The sequence below is a fragment of the Hylobates moloch genome, unplaced genomic scaffold, assembly GCF_009828535.3.
Source record: "Hylobates moloch isolate HMO894 unplaced genomic scaffold, HMol_V3 SCAFFOLD_3, whole genome shotgun sequence".
NCBI classification, from domain to species: domain Eukaryota; kingdom Metazoa; phylum Chordata; class Mammalia; order Primates; family Hylobatidae; genus Hylobates; species Hylobates moloch.
In genome coordinates, this window is record NW_026652278.1 from 129,438,679 (window position 1) to 129,460,971 (window position 22,293).

General features: G+C 37.5%; 1 long non-coding RNA gene across 1 annotated transcript in view; it reads right to left on the reverse strand.

Annotated features, from left to right (window-relative positions):
* The window catches only part of LOC131382973 (uncharacterized), a 46,979-nt gene extending 27,729 nt beyond the window's left edge, over window positions 1–19,250 (reverse strand). Inside the window, exons 1-3 of the long non-coding RNA XR_009212610.1 lie at window positions 19,075–19,250; window positions 18,051–18,188; window positions 12,698–12,753 (exon numbers count right to left, since the gene is read on the reverse strand). This is a non-coding gene — a long non-coding RNA (uncharacterized LOC131382973). The remainder of the gene's footprint in view (window positions 1–12,697; window positions 12,754–18,050; window positions 18,189–19,074) is intronic.
* Between the last annotated feature and the right edge of the window lie 3,043 nt (window positions 19,251–22,293).

A 22,293-nucleotide genomic window follows, 5' to 3' on the forward strand; every position in this document is an offset into this window, starting at 1 on the left:
TGTATCAAACTTACATATCTTTATCAATCTTTATAGGTAAGAGATGTTATTTCAGTGTAATTTTATGTTTTATTTCTTTCATTATGATTCAAGTTCAGCACCTTTTCATATTTTAAGGGTTATGTGTATCTCTTTTTAATGAATTATCTGCTTATATAATTTTCACATTTTTCTAGTAGGTAATTAGTCTTACTCATTTATGAAAACCTTTTACATATTAAGAAAATTAGATCTGTTTTGTTTTTATATCAGTTACAATTTTTTCCAGTGTATGCTTTCTTCTTTTTGACTCTGCTACTAATAACCCTCCTTATTTTCTAGTTGCTGTAGGGGAGAAAAAATAATTTTCCCTACCACTCGTATTTCTCATGTGGGACTTTCTCTAACAAAAGATACATTAATAGCAGGAAAATAAACACGTTTATTAACATGTATATTTTTATATGAGACAGCTAGGAAATGAGTAATTCTCTAGAGTAGATCTCAAAGAAAAGCATTTAAACTTCAGGCTTACATACTATTGTTCTCTGAAACAAAGAAAGAAGGATGTGGGGAAAGGCCTGGTTATGATATGACCAGGAAAAGCACCTTAAACAAAGATAAGGTTTGTTATGCAGATTTAAGTCAATATCTTCTCCAATTACCCATCTCTGTCTTCATGGTGCAGAGAGGGAGACACCCTTACAAATAGATATTTTCATTATAGGTGTCAATTTCTCTTACAAAGGATCAACTTTTTAGAGCTGCTTCTATGTCTGCAGTTTCTCAAAATAATATGCCATCGAGGCATATTTTAGGGTTGTATATATTGGTCTCCTACAATCATATTTTGGGATGATGTGATGTGAGCCCCATCACTGCCTGTGAACTATTCATTTTGTAACCACCCAACTGGCTGCTCTTGCCTACTGCCCAGATAAAACTGATTTATCAAGACAAGGGAAATACAAGACAGAGTTTAATACACATAGAGCCAGCTAAACAAGAGACAGGAGTTTTATTATTACTCAAAGCAGCCTCCCGAAAATTTGGAGGCTAGGGTTTTTTAAAGCTAATTTGCGAGGGTTGAAGCTGTTCTCTTGCACTGAGTAGGTTCTTGGGTGAGGACAACAAGACCAGATGAGCCAGTTCACCAGTCTAGGTGGCGCCAGCTGATCCATCGGAATGTACTTCCTGAGAAATACCATAAACACCAAGATTAGGTTTTACAATAGTAATGTTGTCTATAGGAGCAACTGGGGAGGTTGGTGATCTTGTGGCCTCTGGCTGCATGACTCCTGAGCCGTAATTTCTAATCTTGTGGCTAATTTGTTAGTTTTTCAAAGACAGTCTGGTTCCCAGGCCAGGAGGGATTTTGTGTCAGGAGAAACCGTTGTCATCTTTGTTTCAAAGTTAAAGTATAAATGAAATTCCTCCAAAAGTTAGCTTGGCCTACTCCCAGGAATGAACAAGGGCGACTTAGAGGCTAAAAGCAAGATGAAGTTGGTTAGGTCAGATCTCTTTCACTGTCATAATTTTCTCACTATTATAATTTTTGCAAAGGCAGGTGTAATTTATTATAGAACTCACCATACTATGTCATAATTCTTTCTACATTTGCTATCAGACTGAGGATCTCAAGAGCAGATATCTTATTCAACTTTTCATGCCTCTTGTACATTAGCTTACCAGGTACTGAACATCAACCACAAATTTTTTAAATGAATTATTGTGTGCTTATTTTTTCTTTTGGGCTTAAATTCATGTTAAATTTTAATGATTACATTGGTATTAGCTACATTTAACAGCATTTACAGCATTGTTTTGTTGTGGCCCTACTTCTTCTTTTTCCTGTTCTACTGATATTTAGTTGAACAGTTATGTAGGAGACCAGAATATGCCACCCTGAAATATGGCTCCCTAGCATAAGGATTATTTTGAGCTGGTTATTTGAAGGTACTACAGATCCATGAGAAGCCCTAAAAATAGAGTAGAGGTTACTTTTTTGTAAAGGGAAATTTACATTCATAAAGAAAATCTCCACTGGTAAGGGTGTCTTCCTCTCTGTACCAGCAGCGAATGACTTTAAATCATTAGAGATTCTTATCAATAGACAAGGCACTGACTTAAATCTGCATAACAAACCTTACCCTTGTTTTCCATGCTTTTCCTGGTTACCACCACATTACTGGTCCTCCAACTCTCTTTTTTCTTTTTTTCAGTAGAGGACTATATTTAAGCCTGAACTAAGCCCACATCTTTGAGATCGACTAATTTCTCTGAATATCTAGAATGAATGTATATCTAAGGAATAAATGTTAATAAACTTCTATTTGTTTTTCTCCTCTTAATCTATCTTTTGTTACTGGAGGGACTAGTTAAGAACTCAGAAAAAGTAGAGAAAAAAATTATTTTCTACCTTTACAACAAGCAGAAATTATTCAGCAGATTGGTGTTATGCACGTACGGGTGAAGAGACCACCAAACAGGCTTTGTGTATGCAATAAAGCTTTTTAATCGCCTGGGTGCAGGCCGGCTGAGTCCAAAAAAAGGAGTCAGCAAAGGGAGATAGGGGTGGGGCAGTTTTATAGGATGTGGATAGGTAGTCAAAAATTACAGTTAAAGAAGGTTGTTCGCTTGCGGGCAGGGGCGGGAGTCACAAGGTGCTTGGTGGGGAGCTTCTGAGACTCATTTTCCAGGAGAAGGAATGTCACAAAGTTAATTGATCAGTCAGGGTGGGGCAGGAACAAATCACAATGGTGGAATGTCACCAGTTAAGGCAGGAACTGACTATTTTTACTTCTTCTGTGGTTCTTCAGTTGTTTCAGGCCATCTGGATGTATACGTGCAGGCTTGGGCTCAGAGGCCTGACAATTGGTTTTTATTTGGCATACAATTTAAAAATATCAGCAGGAAAATATTGTGTGTGTGTGTGTGTGTGTGTGTGTGCGCACGTGCCTATGTGTGTGAGTTCATGTGTATGGGGTGGAGGTGGAAGAGGCAAGCTCACATAACCAACCATTTAAGGCTCTAAGTTTCTTTTTAATCTGTAAGATAAATAAGTGCCAGAATTAAGTATCCTAGAACATACTGAAGATTTCATGCCAAGATCCCTAGTCCCAGAAAGCTATTTAGAAATGATAGTTTGAAGTAAATCAATGGAAAATTCAAGGAAATGAAAGGCCTGCCCTTCAAAAAATCCAACATCAATCAGTACTACTGCTAGGTATTCTTTATTTTCCTCCTTACATATTGTACATACAAGTTGTAGGATATCTTTTTATAGGAAAAGGGTAAAAATTATTTAATTTTCTATAACTTCAGCCACTTATGCTATTGCTTTTCAAATTTTACATATTTGAATGAAAACACAGTAACTCCTCCACCTGTCTTTAAAACAAAGGTGGTTATACACCTGGTCTGCAGGGGCAGAGGGAAGATGTGGAACTTAATATTAAATGTTCATCCATAATTTTCACTTTGCTTCAGACCTTGATGAGGAGTCAAGATGGCCTCTTGCTTTGTTTGGTTTTGAGGTCTTCATGCTAGCGTGCAATTGTGTAAGAGCAATTTACTGTGACTCACCTTTCTTTTTTTTTTTTTTTGGCAGAAAAAATAAACAGCTTTTCTATGGTGTTCAATAGCACTCAAAGACCAGGGCAAAGACCTCTTTTTTAAAAAAATGAAATACAACATATGGAAGGAAACTAAGAACTCTTGTCAAAATTATTCCACTGTGAAATTAGTTACATTCCACAAGAAAATATAATAATGCCAAGGGTTCTTTTCTTCAGTGACTCTCACATAAACTACAGCAGGAAAAAAAAAAAAATCTGGCGTTCAGCTTCATAAGCTCTCAGTGCCATTGGCTACCTAAACCCATTCATATTTGATTATTTTCAGTCCACTGCCATTTCTATACAGCCCTGGTGGATATTTCCTTGGTTCATTAAATAAAACATTCCTGTCAGCCTATTATTGTGTTGCTGCTGTCCTCGCTATAATTAACACAGCAACAGATTTAAAAAATAATACTTAAAATAACTGGTGTAGAATTCACTTCTAAACAGAATACACATAAAAAAGATTATCCAACAGGGAGCTGCCAAATGTACTGTAAACTGGAAGAGTTTCAGCATCCTTTAAACACTCGGCAAGAAGCTAACTGAACCACATCTCTGCTGTCAGCATAGCATGAAACTCTGAGATTTGTTTCAGTTTCCATCTAGTCTCTGCCAGTTAAAACTAAAGACTTCCACAGGATAAATACCTATTCCATTTTTACTGGCATTGCCTACTTTCTCTTTGATAATCTTTATGTTTCCCTCTCAGGAATGCTTGAGCCCTTTATGAATGTGACATTTTGCAAAGCACTGTGGTCTAATAAACTTTCCCAAATTTCCTCATCATCCTCATCTCCACAAAGCCTTTCTTATATGCACACAGCTGTGAGTGGCACTATGCAAAGAAAATCTAATAGACCCTATTCTTTTTCCTATAAGAATATATCATGGAGAACACACACACTCATACACATACCCAGTACCTAGAGAGAGAGAGCTAAATGCAAACAGTAAGCTCTGCTCAAAATCCTCCATTGGATTCTCATTTCTTATCAAATCAAATACAATTTTCTCAGCTTGTCACTCAAAGACTTCTACAATATGAGCCTAGATTATCTTTCCAGCCGACAATTTACCAATCTCCTGAGTGTATCTCCTGTTCCTAGTAAACTAGATTACTCACAGTTCCTGTGTTATATGGTGCTTTCCTATTATCTTGACCCCAGACAGGCAGAAAATCAGGGCCCTGGAGTCAACTAGTCTGGAGTGTGGGATGTTATATGCCTGGTTCAGGGGCAAAGGAGGGAGAGGAATAAGAAGAAGTATCCCTTGTAATCTTATCAATAGGCAGCTGCTGGGGCACTAGGAAGTGATTTGAGTCAGAGCAACTCTCAGAGTTGCTGATGAGAAAAGTCATGCAGACCATCCAAATAAGTTGTCAATTTGATGAGTGCTACAAAAAGGAGGATTCCTTAATGAAGCCAGGCACACCGAGAGAGGACAGGACACATGCTTCAAACTGGAGAGTGTGAGATGCAGGCTAAAGCCCTGTAAGTAAGAGTAGAAATGAAATGACTTTTCCTATTGTGACTGCTTCTTTGGGGTCTGGGGACAGAGAGTTAAGGATGTGAACAGAACTGAATGCCACCTGGGCTCTTAGAATGATGGCATTCTTTCTGCATGGAACACCTTTATCCTGTGGTTCAAATCATATCAATTCTTCCAGATCCTTTTCAAATATCACCTCTTCCATGAAACCTTTTTTTCTGTCCCTCAAAAGAAGCCATCCTTCCCTCATCTGCACTGTATCAGACATTGTTGATACTTCTTGACAGCCTTCCTTACTAGATTGTGTATTACATTCTTAAGTTTGTCTTATACCTTTACTATATTATATGCACCTTAAGTTATGGATTTACTCTTTCTTAATATCAACTGTAGCAACTACATATTGTGACACATAACTGTTATTCAATAAATATTGTTAACATTATTTTAACTAACATCTGAGAACAGAGAATGTTTACATGACTTATGGAAAAAGAAAAGGGGCGTCAGTATCCAAATATACCTCTGGATGTTCTCCCAATTGGCCAGTATCATTGGCATTCCCGTATGTTTTATAGAGATAACTAGATATATTCAGCTTATATTGAATATTTACTTATAATTCCTCATGAACCTAGTCAATCAATCTGAAAAATTTATCATAATAAAAGTATTTACTGTAATCTCAGGGCATATGAGGGATGCTGAATAAATATTACTACAAAAATATACAAATGTCCACTTTAATATTCTCTTCATTTGTTCTTCATACAACCAGGAGACATATCATACTACCTAAAAGTTGGACCCCAAAACTAATTTAGGTTATGCTTTGATTAAAATTTAGTTTGCTTTCATACTTGATTTAACAATCTTTTCTCGCTATTTTGTTCTTTTGTTAAATATACCATGTTGGAAATACATATTTCTTATAAGCTCATAGTAAGATGTGTAGGAAAAATCTTACAGTATAAGGAATAAAATCCTTCTTAAATGTTTTCTATATTAACAGGAAATTTGAGGTCAGATTTTCAACCAAGTATATTGGATATTATGTGATGCATTTTATGTTTTAATATTTATCTCAGTTTTCCTACTTATTTTCCTTTAATTTCTTGCTTAAAAAAATTGGTATCTTAATCTTATGTCAGCCCCTTTATAGATTTTTAATAATGCAGAGTATAAATAATAACACATAAAATTAGTTATCTAATCTTATTTATACTTTAGTATCCTAAAGTCAAAATGTTACATAGAAGTATAGTATAATATTATTAAATGAAAAGGAAATGACTATTATAGTTGCATTTTTTTTGAAAATAGAAAGATTTCAAAACTAGCTGGAGGTTTTAGGAAAAATCTGTCTAATTTGCTCCTAACACTAAGACAAATCTCCTAATTTGTTCCTAACACTAAGACAAGCCATTTATTCATTTTTCTCATTATTTAGAATTGTAAATTAACAATTTATAATTGTAGAAAATTGTGGAGTACAACATGATGTTATGATTCATGAATACAATGTGGAATAATTAAATCAAACTAGTTAAATCATCCATTTCCTCAAATACTTAACATTTTTTGGTAGTGAAAATGTTTGACATTGACTCTCGGCAACTTTGAAATGTAGAATACGCCATTATCAACTATTGGTATATCCACCACACTGTGCAATAGATAGTTTAAAAAACCCATATTGATCATCATTTCCGCATTATCCCATCCCTCAACTGCCATAACCACTTTCTACTCTCTTACTTCTATGTGTTCAACTCTTTTAAGATACCATATATAGTCGAGAACATGCAGTATTTGTCTTTCTGGGCCTGTCATATTTCAATTAGCATAATGTTCTCCAATTGCATACATGCAAATAACAACATTTCCTTCTTTCATAAGGCTGAAGAGTATTCCATTGTGTATATAAACCACATTTTCCTTATCTATCTGTTGATGGACAATTAAATTGATTCTATGACTTGGCTGCTGCAGTGAACATGGGAGTGCACACACCTCCTCAACAAACTTATTTCAAATCTTTGGGTAAATACCTATAAATATGATTTTTGCCTCATATAATTCTATTTTTAGTTTTTTAAGGAATTTCCATATGGTTTTCCAAAATGGTTATACCAGTTTACATTCCCAACAACAGTGTACAAGGGTTTCCTTTTCTCCACATTCTTACCCTTGTTATTGTTCGTCTTTTTGATAGTAGCCATTCTGACAGATGTGAGATGATAGTCCATTCTGATTTTAATTTGCACTTCCCTGATGATTAGTGATGTTGAGTATTTTTTCATGTATCTGTTGGCCATTTGTTTGTCCTCCTTTAAGAAGTGCTTATTTAGGCCCCTTGCCCATTTTTAAATTGGGCTTTTTATCTTCTTGCTATTGAGTTGTTTGATCTCCTTATATATTTTGAATATTGACATTTTATCAGATGTATGGCCTGCAGATATTTTCTTCCAATCCGTAGGTTTTTTCCCTATATTAATTGTTTCCTTTGCTGTGCAGAAGCTTCCTAGTTTGATATAACTCCATTTGTCTATTTTGCTTTTGTTACGTGTTCTTTTGGTGTCAAATCCAAAAAATCATTGCTAAGACAAATGTTGTATAGTTTTCCCCCTGTGTTTTGTCTAGTAGTTTTACAGTTTCTGGTCTTCAGTTTAAGTTTTTAATCCATTTTTAGTTCATTTATGGTGTGAGATAAGGGTCCAATATTGTTCATGTGGATATCTAGCTTTTCACCACCATATGTTGAAGAGACTGTCCTTTTTTCACCATGTATTATTGGCAGGTTTGTTGAAAATCAATCAACTGTGCATGCATTGGTTTATTTCTGGGTTCTCTTCAACCAGTCTGCTGGTTGATATGTCTTTTTTTTTTTTTTTTTTCTAGCATCATGCTGTTTTAATTACTAGAGAACTCCCTAGTATTGTTTAAAATCAGCTAGTGTGACACCTCCAGCTTTGTTCTTTTTGCTCATGATTGCCTTTGCTATTCAAGGTTTGTTATCATTCTATATGAATTTTAGCATTGTTTTTTCTATTTCTATGAAAAATAAAATAGAAATTTTTACAGTAATTACATTGAATCTGTAAATCACTTTGGATAGAATGAACATTTTAACAATATTAATTATTTCAATCCACAAACATAGGATATCTTTCCATCTATTTGGGTCTTCTTCAATTTCTTTCATCAATGTTTTAAACTTTTCAGTGTACACATCTTTTACTTCCTTGATTAAATTTATTCCTAGGTATGTTAATTTTTGTCATTGTTATAAATGGGATTGTTTTCTTTCATTTTCAGATAGTTTGTTATTAGCATGCAAAAATTTGACTAGTTTTTGCATGTTGATTTTTGTATCTTACCACTTTAATGTATTTGTTCATTAATTCTAACAGGTTTTTTTTTTAATTTAGTCTGTAGGGTTTCCTATATATATGATTGTGTCATCAGCAAACAGTGACCATTTTACTTCTTACTTTCCTAATTATATGTATTTTATTTTCATCTCTTGTCTAATTGCTCTGGCAAGGACTTCCAATACTATGTTGAACGTAAGTGCCAAGAGTGAGCATCCTTGTCTTGTTCCAGATCTTAGAGGCAAGACTTTCACTTTTTCTCCATTAAGTATGATGTTAACTGTGGACTTCTCCTACATGGCCTTTATTGTGTTGCGGTACATTCCTTTTGCACCTAATTTGATGAGTGTTTTTATCATAAAGAAGATGTTGAATTTTATCAAATGCCTTTTCTATATCTAATGAGATGATTACATGGTGTTTTGGCCTTCATTCTGTTAATGTAATGTATCATATTCATTGGCTTGAGTATGGTGAGCCATTCATGCATATCAGGGATAAATCCCACTTGATCATAATGGATGGTCCTTTAAATATATTGTTCAATTTGGTTTGCTAACATTTTGTTGAGGGTTTTTGCAATGATGTTCATCAAGGATACTAGCCTGTAATTTTCTTTTCTTGTAATGTCCTTGTCTGGCTCTGGTATCAGGGTAATGCTGACTTCGTGAAGAGCTTGGAAATGTTCCCTCCCCTTCAGTTTTTTGGAAGAGTTTGAGAAGGATTGGTATTAGTTCTTCATTAAACATTTGGTAGAATTCAGCCATGAGGCCATGAGATCTTGTGATTTTCTTTGATGTAAGACTTTCTTATTACTGATATAATCTCCATACTGACATAGCGAGACTCTGTCAAAAAAAAAAAAAAAATCTTAGAAAAAACTAGGTCAAAATTCATATGGAACCAAAAAGAGCCCAAATAGCCAAGTCAATTCTAAGCAAAAAGAACAAAGCTAGAGACATCATGTTAACTGACTTCAAACTATATGACAAGGCAACAGTAACCAAAACTGATACAAACTGATACTGATACAAAAACAGGCACATAGACCAGCAGAACATATTAGAGATTCTAGAAAGAATGCCACACACATCCATCCATCCACAAAGCTGACCAAAACAAGCAGTGGAGAAAGGACTCCCTATTCAATAAATGCTGCCGGGATAACTGGCTAGTTACATGTGGAAGATTGAAAATGGACTCCTTCCTTACACTATATACAAAAATCAACTCAAGATGGATTAAAGACTTACATGTAATACTAAAACTATGAAATTCCTAGAAGATAACCTAGAAAATTTCATTCTGGGGCAAGGACCTGGCAACGATTTAATAATGAGGACACCAAAAGAAGTTGCAACAAAAATAAAAATTTGACAAATGAGACCTAATCAAAGAGCTTCTGCATAGCAAAAGAAACTTATCAACAGAGTAATTAGACAACCTATAAAGTGGGAAAAAATTTTTGCGCACCGTATTTCTGACAAAGGTTTGATATCTAGAATCTATAAGGAACTTAAAGAAATTTACAAGCAAAAAAGAAACAACCTCATTAAAAAGTAGTCAAAAGACATGAACGGACACTTTTCAAAAGAAGACATACATGTGGCCAACAAGCATGTTAAAAAATTCTCAACATCAAAATTAGAGAAATGCAAATCAAAACAATAATGAGATACCATCTCACATCTGTCAGTATGTCTATTATTGAAAAGAAAAAAAAATGGCTGGGCGGGGTGGCTCATGCCTGTAATCCCAGCACTTTGGGAGGCCGAGGCGGGCGGATCACGAGGTCAGAAGATCGAGACCGTCCTGGCTAACACTATGAAACCCTGTCTCTACTAAAAACACGAAAAATTAGCCTGGCATGGTGGTGGGCACCTGTAGCCCCAGCTACCAGGAGGCTGAGGCAGGAGAATGGCATGAACCTGGGAGGCAGAGCTTGCAGTGAGCCGAGATCATGCCACTGCACTCCAGCCTGGGTGACAGAGCAAGACTCCATCTCAAAAAAAAAGAAAAAATAGATGGCGAAGGTCGAGGTTGTGGAGAAAAGAGAACACTTATACACTGCTGGTAGGAGTGTAAACTAGCTCAGTCATTGTGGAAAGCAGTGTGGCCATTTCTCAAAGAACTTAAATCAGAATTACCATTTGACCCAGCAATCTCATTATTGGTTATATACTCAAAGGAATATAATTACTTCTGCTATAAAGGCACATGCATGCATATGTTCAGTAGGGCACTATTCACAATAGCAAAGACATGGAATCAATCTAAATTCCCATCAATGGTAGATTGGATAAAGAAAATGTCACACATATAAACCATGGAATACTATGCAGCCATATAAAAGAAGGAGATCATTTTCTTTGCAGCAACATGGATGGAGCTGGACACCATTATTCTGAACAAACTAACACAGGAACAGAAAACCAAATACCATATGTTCTCACTTATCAAGTGGGAACTAAAAAATTAGAACACACAGGCACAAATAGGGAAACAGCAGACACTGGGGCCTACTTGAGGTTGGAGGATAGGAAGAAAGAGAGGATTTTAAAAATACCTATCACGTACTATACTTACTACCTGTGTGACTAAATAATCTGCACACTAAACTCCTGTGACATGCAGTTTACCTGTATGACAACCTGCACATGTACTCCTAAACCTAAAAGTTAAAAAAGTTTAGTTTCATGGATGTATTGTTTTACTAGTTTCCATGTTATGTATTTCTTCTCTCCATGTTATTTATTACAGCCTTCCTCATCCTAATTTTGAGCTTTGTTTGTTCTTCTTTTTCTAGTTTCTTGAGGTATAATATTCAGTTGTTTATTTGTGATCTTTCTGTTTTGCTTTAGTTTGTTTTGTTTTTTATCTAGATATTTATTGCTATAAACTTTCCTCTTATAACTGCTTTTCCTGTATCCCATAAATTTGGTTTGTTTTGTTTCCATTTTTGTTTATCTCAAGATATTTAAAATTTTTCTTTTAATTTCTTTGTTGACCCATTGATTGTTCTGGAGTATTTTGTTTAACTTCCATGTATTTGTAGTTTTTCCAAAATTCCTCTTACTGATTTTTAGTTTTAGGCTATTGTAGTCAAAAATGATATTCAATATAATTTCAGTCTTCTCGAATTTGTTGAGGCTGTTTTTTGTGCCCTCACATGTGTTCTATTCTGGAGAATGTTCTGTTTGTTCTTGAGAATAATATCTATTCTGTTGTTACCGCATGGACTGTTTCATATAGGTCTGTTACATCCATTTAATTTAAAGTGCTGTTCAAGTCTAATATTTAGTTATCATTTTTCTGTTCAGATGGTCTTTTCATTGTTGAAAGTGAGGTATTGAAGTCTCCTTCTATTATTGTATTGCAGTCTGTCTCTTCAGATTTTTTACTATTTGTTTTATATATTTATGTGTGCTAATGTTGAATGAAGGTATTTTTACAATTGCCTTATTCTCTTAAAGATTTGGCTTATTTATCATTATATAATGCCCTTCTTTTGATGGTTTTTGACATAAAGTCTGTTTTATTTGGTTGCTACCCTTGTTTTCTTGTGGTTTCTATTTACATGGAATATCTTTTGCCATCCCTTCACTTTTACTCTATGTGTGTCCTTAAAATTGAGGTGGGTCTCTTGTAGTCAAGACATAACTGGGTCCTGTTTCTTATTCATTCTGTCTCTCTTTCTTTCTATTGGAGAATTTAACTTATTTACATTTAAGATAATTATTGATAGGTAAGAACTTATTACTGCCATTTTCTTGTTTTCTCGTTGTTTTATTAAGAATTTGTTTCTTCCTCTCTTTCTGTCTTTCTTTGTGATTTGATGGTTTTCAATAGTAGTATGCTTTGAATATTTTCTAGTTTTGTTTTGTGCTTCTGTTGAAGATTTTTGCTTTGTATTTACCATGCGGCTTACATGGAACATCTCATATGTATGACAGCCTATTTCAAGCTGATAACAACTTAACTTTGATGACTTAACTAACTTTGATACAATAGTACATTTTACTCCCTGTTTTCATTTAAACTCTTTGAATTTCTTTAATAACTCATTGGTAGCTACTGTTTTCAACAGCCACCAGAGGCCCATATAGGAGAGCACCAGCAGGGGATCCACCTGCACGAGTCTCCTCTAGGTGGTCTTACTGTTAGGGATTGGATTGCAGGTGCAGTTTAATGACACAATCAGAATGCAATAGTTTAAAAGTTTTTCATACTCACATATCCTGGGGGGTACATAGCATGCTTTCTCTAGGCAAACACACACAGGCCAGGGGCTGCAAGAAGAGAGACAGAGAAGGGACTTTTGGGTCAATTCCTTTATTGGACCCACAGAATTATCCAAATTTCCTGTGGAGAGCTTTAATCAGTAGGTTAAAACAAATAGGCACTAATTTCAGGAGGTTACATTGTGAATGAGAGGTGATCACTTTAAGTTCCTGAGCAAATGTCTAAATGGTCCATTTAAAGGAAGTGGGAGAAAAGCAGGTAGTCTGGCCTGCTAGATGGGAGAGATGCTTCTGTGTTTTTATATCTTGTCATTGACTAGAGCCATTCAAGTGGGATACAGTATTGAAAACAGGGTCAAGGTGGCCTGAACCCTGCTTCTAGTATTAATAAATTTATATTTTAAAAGGAATACTGAAGCAATATAAAATTATTAACATTCAGTGCAATTTATCTCATGATGTCTTAGAATCATACTCAAAAAGTAAGGCAGTTGGAGTTGAGTGGTGGAGATCTATTGACTGTAAGGGAAAAGAGTAGTTGTGGTAGTTGTGTGTGGAGACACAGGGCAAGAGATTGGAATGGAAAGCTGGAGGTAGGTGGTAGAGAAAGACATCAGAGAGTGGGTAAGTCCTCTCCTCAGGGAGTTAAAGGGTTTAATGACATAGAATTGGTGCCTCTTGAGGAAAGCAATAATCTCTATTAATTTTAATAACCTGTACCAGAATTCTCTTTAGGTATAGAAGTGTGAGGGTATATATTTGACCACAGAAAAAGAAGTATACCAGGATCACGGGATAAGCGGACAATGAATTTAGAAGGATATGTAAAAATGTGCTGGGTCCATTTTCTGCCTTAGGAAAGGCAGTCTGTGAGCATCCCTTGGTGGAGGTTTAGTGTAAAGAGTGAAGTCATCTACAACATCGAGGTTTTGGGTTAGGATGATGTCATCTGAGGTAATGTCATCTCAGTGGAGAGATTTTGGGTCAGGTCAATGTCATCTGGAATGTTGGACTGGGTATTCTTTTCAAGTGGGTACCCATTTGTGTTAATGTAGGACACAGTATTTAGCATAATTGGCTGAAACAATCATTTGCTGAAGGATTTGGATGTCTGGTTGTAAACCAATAAAAGTACCCAAACCAGTAGTAGTAATAAGACCAATAATCAATAGAATAATGTGCAGCTGCCCCTGACAAGGTTTTGTTCAGGGTGAAAGTTTAGGTTTAAATGGGTCCCTGGTTATATGAATAGATACGTGGTCTGTGGGGCAATCTATTGTAATGAATCCTAGGAAAATATGAGTCCTCCATCTGGCTTCCAGTGTTAGTGGGATGGGGGCAAGATCAAAAATGTATATAAAAGTAGTTAAGGCCTGGGACAAACTGGAGAACCTTAGTTTATTTGTTGTCTTGGAATTTGAAAAGAAAATAAGTTTTTTGAGGGCATCATTGTGTCTCTCAAAGCAGTTATGTGGGAGCTATCAAGGATGTGAAAGTTCTATTGAATGTCTTTTTCAAGAACCTAGCAAGATATATTTTAATAAGTGAAATTTGTGCCTTTTTTTAGTAGTAGTAATGCTTGTAACTTTGAAGGGAATAAGAAATATCCCAGCAAAGCCTTATACTGTGGCCTCAGAACATATGGAGATTTGTAATTTTGATTTATTCTTTGGGTGTCTATAAATGAAGAAATTCCCAGAGGTTTTGTTTGGTTTGTCTTTGTTTTTTGTCTTAAAGGGGACAATTTTTAAGCAATGGCCTAATAGCTTATAATAAATGTAAAGATGAAACCATTTGTTGACCAGGGCATCTAGTGCAAACACAATGGCCTGAAGTTTGGCTAAGTGCATTGTTTCTTGGTCTTCATCATTTATTAGGGACTGATATGGTTTGAATGTTTGTCCCCTCCAAATCTCATGTTGAAATGTGATTCCCCATGTTGGAGGTGGGGCCTGGTGGAAGATGATTGTATGATGGGAACAGATCCCTCATGAATGGCTTAGCATAATCCCTTTGGTAATGACTGAGTTCTCCCCTTAGTTAGTTCACATGAAATCTGGTTGTTTAAAAGAGTTTGGGACCTACCCCATGTCTCTCTTGCTCTTGCTCTCACCATGTGACATTTTGGCTCCCCATCACCTCTGCCATTATTGTAAGCTTCCTGATGCCTCACCAGAAGTAGATGCCAGCACCATGCTTAATGTACAGCCTCCAAAACCATGAACTAAAATAAAACCTCTTTTCTTTATAAATTACCCAGCATCAGGTATTCCTTTATAACAAGGCAAAAATAGCCTAACACAGAAAATTGGTACCAAAAGCAGGATGTTACTATAAAGACAATGAAAGATGTGTAAGTGGCTTTGGAATTGGGTAAGAGGCAGGGGTTGGAAGAGTTTGGAGGGCTCAGAAGAAGACAGAAAGACGAATTAAAATGTGGAACTTTGGTTGTGACCAAAACGCTGATAGAAATATGGACAGTGAAGACCAGGCTGACAAGGTCTCAGATGGAAATGAGGAATTTATTGGGCATGTTATGCCCAACCCATGTTATGCCCTAGCAAAGAGCTTGGCTACATTGTGTTCACATCCTAGGGATCTGTGGAAGGCTGAACTTAAGAGTGATAACCTAGCATATCTGGTGGAAGAAATGTCTAAGCAGCAAAGTGTTTAAGACGTGGCCTAGCTGTTTCTAACAGCCTACAGTCAGATATAGTAATAAAGAAATGACTTAAAGTTGAAACATATTTAAAAGGGAAACAGAGTGTAAAAGTTTGAAAAATTTGCAGCCTGGTCCTGTGGTAACAAAATAATCCAAGCCGGCTGTGGAGCAACCACTAGCTAGAGAAATTACCATGACTAAAAAGGAGCCAAGTGCTAATATTCAAGATAATGGTAAAAAGGCCTCAAAGGCATTTCAGAAGTCTTCAAAACAGCCTCTACCACCATAGATTCAGATGCTTAGGAGGATAATGGTTTCAGGGGCTAGGCCCAGGGCACTGCTGCCCTGCTTAGCCCCGGGAGACAGCTCGCCTCATCCTGGCCACTCCAGTTCCAGCCTTGGCTCAAGGGAGCCCAAGTGTAGCTCAGAATGAAGCTCCAGAGGGTGCAAACCATAAGTTTTGGCTGTTTCCACATGGTATTAAGTCTGCAGGAGTTCAGAATGCACGTGTGAAAGAGGTGCAGCAACTTCCCTCTAGGTTTCAGAGGATGTTTTGGAATGCCTGGGTGTCCAGACAGAAGCATGCTGCAGGGGCAGTCTCCACAGAGAATCCCTTCTGTGGCAGTTCCCAGAGGGAAATGTGAGGTTAGAGCCCCCACACAGAGTCCCCACCAGGCCAATGCTTAGTGGACCTGTGGTAAGAGGGCCACCATCCTGCAGACCCCAGAATAATAGAGCCACTTGCAGCTTGCATCCTGAGCTGGAAAAACTATAGGTCATTAATTCCAACCTGTGAGAGCAGCCACAGAGGCTGCACCCTGCAACACAGAGTTACCCAAGGACTTGGGAGCCCACCCTTTGTACCAGTGTGCCCTGGATGTGGGACATGGAGTCCAAGTTGATTATTTTGAAACTGTAAGGTTCAATGACTGCCCTGCTGGGTTTTGGACTTACTTGGAGCCTGCTGCCCCCCATTCCTTTTTTTTTTTTTTTTGGCTGGTTTTTCCCTTTCGAAACAGGTATGTATAACCAACGCCTGTACCACTATTGCATTTGGGAAGTAAATAACTTATTTTTTTATTTAATAGGCTCAGAGGTGGAAAGAGCTTGGCCTCAAGTCTTAGATAAGACTTTGGACCTTTGATTGAGTTAATGTTGGAATAAGTAAGGCCTTGGGAGACTGTTGAAAAGGGATGATTGTATTTTGCAGTGTGAGAAGGATATGAGATTTGGGGGGTCAGGGTCATAATGACTTGGCTTGGATGCATGTCCCCTCCAAATTTCATGTTGAAATGTGGTTTCCAGCGTTGGAGGTGGGATCTGGTGGAAGGTGGCTGGATCATGGGGGTGGATCCCTCATGAGTAGCTTAGCATCATCCCCTTCGTGATAACTGAGTTCTCCCTCGGTTAGTTCATGCAAGATCTGGTTCTTTAAAAGAGTCTGGGACCTCCCCCTTCTCTCTCTTGCCATGTGACATGCTTGTTCCCCATTGCCTTCTGCCATGAGTGTAAGCTTTCTGAGCTTCAGCAGAAGCAGGTGCTAACACCATGCTTCATGTACAGCCTGCAGAACTATAGGCCAAAATAAAATCTCTTTTCTTTATAAATTACCCAGTCTTTATAGCGATGCAAAAAAAATGTCCTAACACAGGGACATTGTGGCTAACGGATGGAAAGAAGCAACATTCCACTAAGTACCATGATGTATGATGGTTAGCAGTGCTGTCCACATAGTTTGCCACCTCTCATTATCATTTAATCAGTTATTCCCAATGGGCTTCCCAGGTAGAGAAGGGGTATAGGGTAAGGATGACCTCCTCCAGGACCCTGGCATCTTTTAAGGGACTGAGGATCAGGGAAGCCACCCCTCCTTCAGGTAGCATACACCAGAAGGCCCAGGTTTGGCTCCTCTTAGAGAGGCCTTGGTAGCTATGCCAAGTTTGTAGGGTGCCATTTCTATTACTTAAAGCATAATGAGCAGTTGGGTATGGAGAATCACAGATTTAGGGTTTGTGAAAGTCTCTATTTTCAAGAGATCCCTGTTGGTAGCCAGGCACTTGTGGTTTTAGTGGTGTATAGCATAAAGCCAAGAGGGGCAATATCTTGCATAAGAAGCCCTGGGGCAACCAATGGCAGTTATCAGTGGTCCAAGGACTCCTGGAAGCAAGTTTTCATTTTTTTCTTTTTCTTTTTTGAGATGGATTTTCACTCTGTCACCCAGGCTGGAGTGCAGTGGCACGATCTTGGCTCACTGCAGCCCCTGTCTCCCAGGTTCAAGAAATTCTCCTGCCTCAGCCTCCCAAGTAGCTGGGACTACAGGTGCATGCCACCACACCTGGCTAATTTTTGTATTTTTCATAGGGATCGGGTTTCACCATGTTGGCCAGGCTGATCTCGAACTCCTGACCTCAAATGATCCACCTGCCTCAGCCTCCCAAAGTGCTGGGGTTACAGGCATGAGCTACTGCACCAGGCCAAAAGGTTTTCAAAGCCTCTACAGTGAAGGAGTTTTTTGAGGACACTCACAGGAGTGCCTATTGATTTTAATTTAGAAGTAAAATTTGTAAATGAGGAATATGTTGCCACCAAAAATCAGAAGTACTAAGAAATGTTGGACTTAACTGATCTTAATGGTTGTATACAATGAATCTCCTTGGATGAGGATATTAATGTAATGTCATACCTGTGTTCCTGGAGAAAGTGGATGTCATTAAGATCTTGTTTGCAAATATTGTATGTGATGACAAAGCTGTTGGTAAGTATCCCATGGGTAACCCAGAAAGGTGTATTGTACTTCTTCAAAGGCAGAGGCAAACTGCAGCTGTGAAAGGATGTAGAAATAGAAACTGAATGGAACAGGTTAGCCAAATCTGTAAGAGCAAACTATGTACCAGATGTTGATTGGGTTGAATCAACAATGTTAATAATATTAGTTATTGAGTATAGGGGTCCTAATGAATAGGACCACAGTATTAAGGTTGTAGTAGTCTATAGTACGGCACCTTTTGTGTGTGTGTGTGTGTGTGTGTGTGTATATTCAGATTTGGGAACAGGGAAAGATTGGCTGCTAAATGGAAAAGCAGTAGGGAGAATTATCCTTTTAGTAATTAGGTTTTATATACTTAGTTTTAATCCTTGAGGAGCCCATTTCAACTTACATTGGACCATATTGACTATTAACTGGGGGGGTTATGGGGTCCCATTTTATCAATCCAATTTGTAAGTGCCAAAAACTTACTTTAATTTAAATTTATTACATACTGTGTCAGAGAATCTAAGTCCAACATAGAATATTTTATAGCAATGGGGTATATGATTACAGGAAGTGTAGGCATGGCCATAGTTAAATTGAGGAATACTCATTTTTGTATTTTATACAGGCAAAATATAGAAGTACAATATTTAAATTTAGTGGGACCCCCAGATGTAACTATGGTTTGAGTCCCAGTGTTAATTAAGCCCATCCATTTTAGCAAATGTTAAAAGTTAAGTTAGAATCTCTGTTGTGGAGACACAAAAGCCAATCAGTGCCCTTTATCATTTTTGTTATTAACAAAAATTCTTTAGTATATGAATTTTGACTTTCCAATGAAATCAAATTATGGAAAATATATATACAATTTATTTATTATATATTTATATTGAAATATTGTGTTTGCATATATATGTATTAATGTTCTATATATAAAGGTAATTAAATTAATTACCTTTTATTTTCCTCACATCTTCTTCACCAACACAGTGAAGCCCAGTGTCATGTCACACTTTCCAACTATTACTGAGGGGTCATTGCTGGTTTCTGTCTATAACCTGTGAAATGGTGGTAGAGCTCCACCATCCTGGCCAGCTCACTCTAGCAAGATACTAGGACTTCACCATTTATAATCAATACAGTACTGACTGCTACAGAAATCCCAGGGCACTGGAACAGTGTACCTGCCACAAGGAGCAACACACATTCAAATAGTGGCCTGATGTGTAGGGTCCTTTGAGATCCCAAGAAAAGCTGATGATGTCACAAAGGAAAACACACCCTGATTATATTGGGACTTGCTTTCTGACAGCTTCAAAAGAAATTTAAGGGCTCATAGAGCTGTCTACAGCCACACAATTTCAAGCAAATCCCCAAGGCAACACCTGAGAGCAGAAGTAGGCACCAGTGTGAAATAGCTTGATTGAATACTGGTAAGTAGTAGTGCCATCAGATACCAACTGGACCATCTGATACAGAAAATAAGTCATCTATTCCCAGTGGGCAGACAATGATATTGTATCCAAGCTTTGACTATCATCATACCTTCTACATCAATTGTTTTGGATAAAACTCTTTGAGTTGATAGCTGTTGTTTTCAGCAGCTACCAGATGTCCAGACAGAAGAGCATCACCCAAGGATTCACCTGCATGAGTCTCCTTTGGGTGGCTTCACAGTCAGAGGTCAGATTGCAGGTGTGGCTTCAGTGACACAACCACCATATAATAGTTTAAGAGATTTTAGTACTCACAGACCCTGGAGGCTATATGGCATGTCAGGAAGCCATACCCACATAGAGGTCAGGGGGCTCTGGTAGAGAGAAAGAGAAGAGACCTATGTGTCAGTGCCTTTATTGGGTCCAGGGCATTATCCAAACAGTTTTCCTGTAGGGAAACCACCAGCTGTAACTGATGGTTTTAAAGCAAGCAGTCATTATTTCCAGGAGGTTACCCTGTGACTGGAAGGTAGACACGTAGAATTCACAGGCAAATGTCTGAATGGTCTATCCAAAATAAGTGAGAGAAAAGCTGGGAGCCCAGCCTACTACATGGGAGAGATGCCTCTAAGTTTTTATCTCTGGTCACTGGCTGGAACCATTTAGGTGAGTATAGTATAGGAAACTGTGCCAAGTGTGACTGGGCCCTATTTCTGGTAATAAAAAGTTAAACTTACATTAAAAAATGGATGCTAAGGCAGCAGAAAGTTATACGTACTCTACACTCTCCACCCTCCACACACATATTTTATGTTTTTGATATCAAAATTTACGTCATTTTATAATGTATATCTCTTGGCAATTTATCTTACCTACAATTTTTATTAATAGTTTTACACACCATCATTACAGAACTATAGTATTTTGAATATGGCTCTGTTCTACATGTACCATTGAGTTTTGTTATTTGCTATGCTTCATGTTATTAATTAGCAGCCTTTTGTTTCAGTTTAAACAGCTCCATTTAGCAATTCCTATAAGGCAAGTATAGTGATGATGAACTCTCTAAGCTTGGGTGTTTGTGTAAGAAAATTTTTATTACTGTCTCAATATGGAAAAATAGTTTTACTGGATAAAGTATTTTTGGTTATCAGTTCCCCCCACCCCCTTCAAAACTTTGGCTATATCATTCCATTCTCTCCTGACCTTCAGGATTTCTGCTGAGAAATCCACTGATCCACTGATAGTCATATTGACACTTTTATATTTGATGTATCTCTTACATCTTGCTGCTCCCACATTTCTATATATGTTTAATTTTTGATAGTTTCATTATTATGTGTTTTAATGTACTCAATTTGAGATGAATTTAATTGGAGCTCTCTCTGCTTCCTGTACCTGGGTGTTGGCATCTATCCCCATATTAGGAAAGTCATTATTTATTTAAATATGGTTTCTGGCCTTTTTTCTCTTTCTTCTCATCCTTATGCAAAGGTTTGGTCTCTTGATTGTCCCATAATTCCTGTAAGCTTTCTCCATTCTTTTTTATTCTTTTGTCTGTTTGCTCTTCTAAATGAATAATTTCAGATGTTCTTTCTTTCAGCTCTGATTTTTTTCTTCTGCTTGTTTGAATCTGCTATTGAAGTTTTCTGTTAATTTTTTTTTGTTCAATCATTGCATTCTTCATCTCTAGAATTTCTATCTGGTTCTTTTTTATTGTCTCTATTTCTTTGTCAGTCTTATTGCTGTTTCCATGAATTGTTTTCTAAATTTCATTAAATTTTCTCTTCACATATTCTTGTAGTCCACTGAACTTATTGATGATTATTGTTCTGAATTATTTGCAAATCATTTCATAGATCTCCATTTTGTTGCAGTCCTTTATTTATTTATTTATAGCTGGAGTCTTGCTCTGTCGCCCAGGCAGGAGTGCAGTGGTGTGATCTCGACTCACTGCAACCTCTGCCTCCCAGATTCAAGCAATTCTCCTGCCTCAGTCTCCCAAGTAGCTAGGACTACAGGATCCCACCACCACACCTGGCTAATTTTTGTATTTTTAGTAGAGTCAGGGTTTCACCATGTTGGCCAGGCTGGTCTCAATCTCCCAACCTCAAGTGATCCACCTGCCTCAGCCTCCCAAGTGCTGGGATTACAGGCACGAGCCACCGTGCTCGGCCATTACTGAAGCTTTAGTAGTTTTTTTTGAAAATGTCATGATTACATGATTCTTGGTAATTCTTGCATTCTTGTGCTGTTGTCTGCATTTGAGGAGACAGCTTCCCCTCTGGCCCTTTCAGGTGTTCATTGGCAGGAATAGACCTTCACTATTTAGTCTAGTCTCTGATTCTGGAAGGGCCAGCTTAAGAATCCCAGGCAGGCAGAGCTTGTTTTGAGTTCTTTAGCTGACTAGGATGCTGCTTTCACTCTAATGTTGGATGGGGCTGCTGCTATCCGGTAAGACCACTACCTGGGCTCTTTTATGAGGCAAAGTTACTGGCTGGGTACTACAATGGCTTTTGGTCAGGTAAGTTACAAGATATATTCCCTGGACAGGCAATTCAGTTATTTGGGATCTATATTTGAGTGGGTCTGTAGGATTGGCTTCAAGTTTAGGCGTCAGTGCTACTCAGGACAGGTAGGACCAGAGGCTATGCTCCTTACAAATGTGTGACTAAGGATTGCCTCCCTGTCTGGGTGGAGCCATGGGGTGGGCTTTTCTATGAGCTGACTAGCTGACC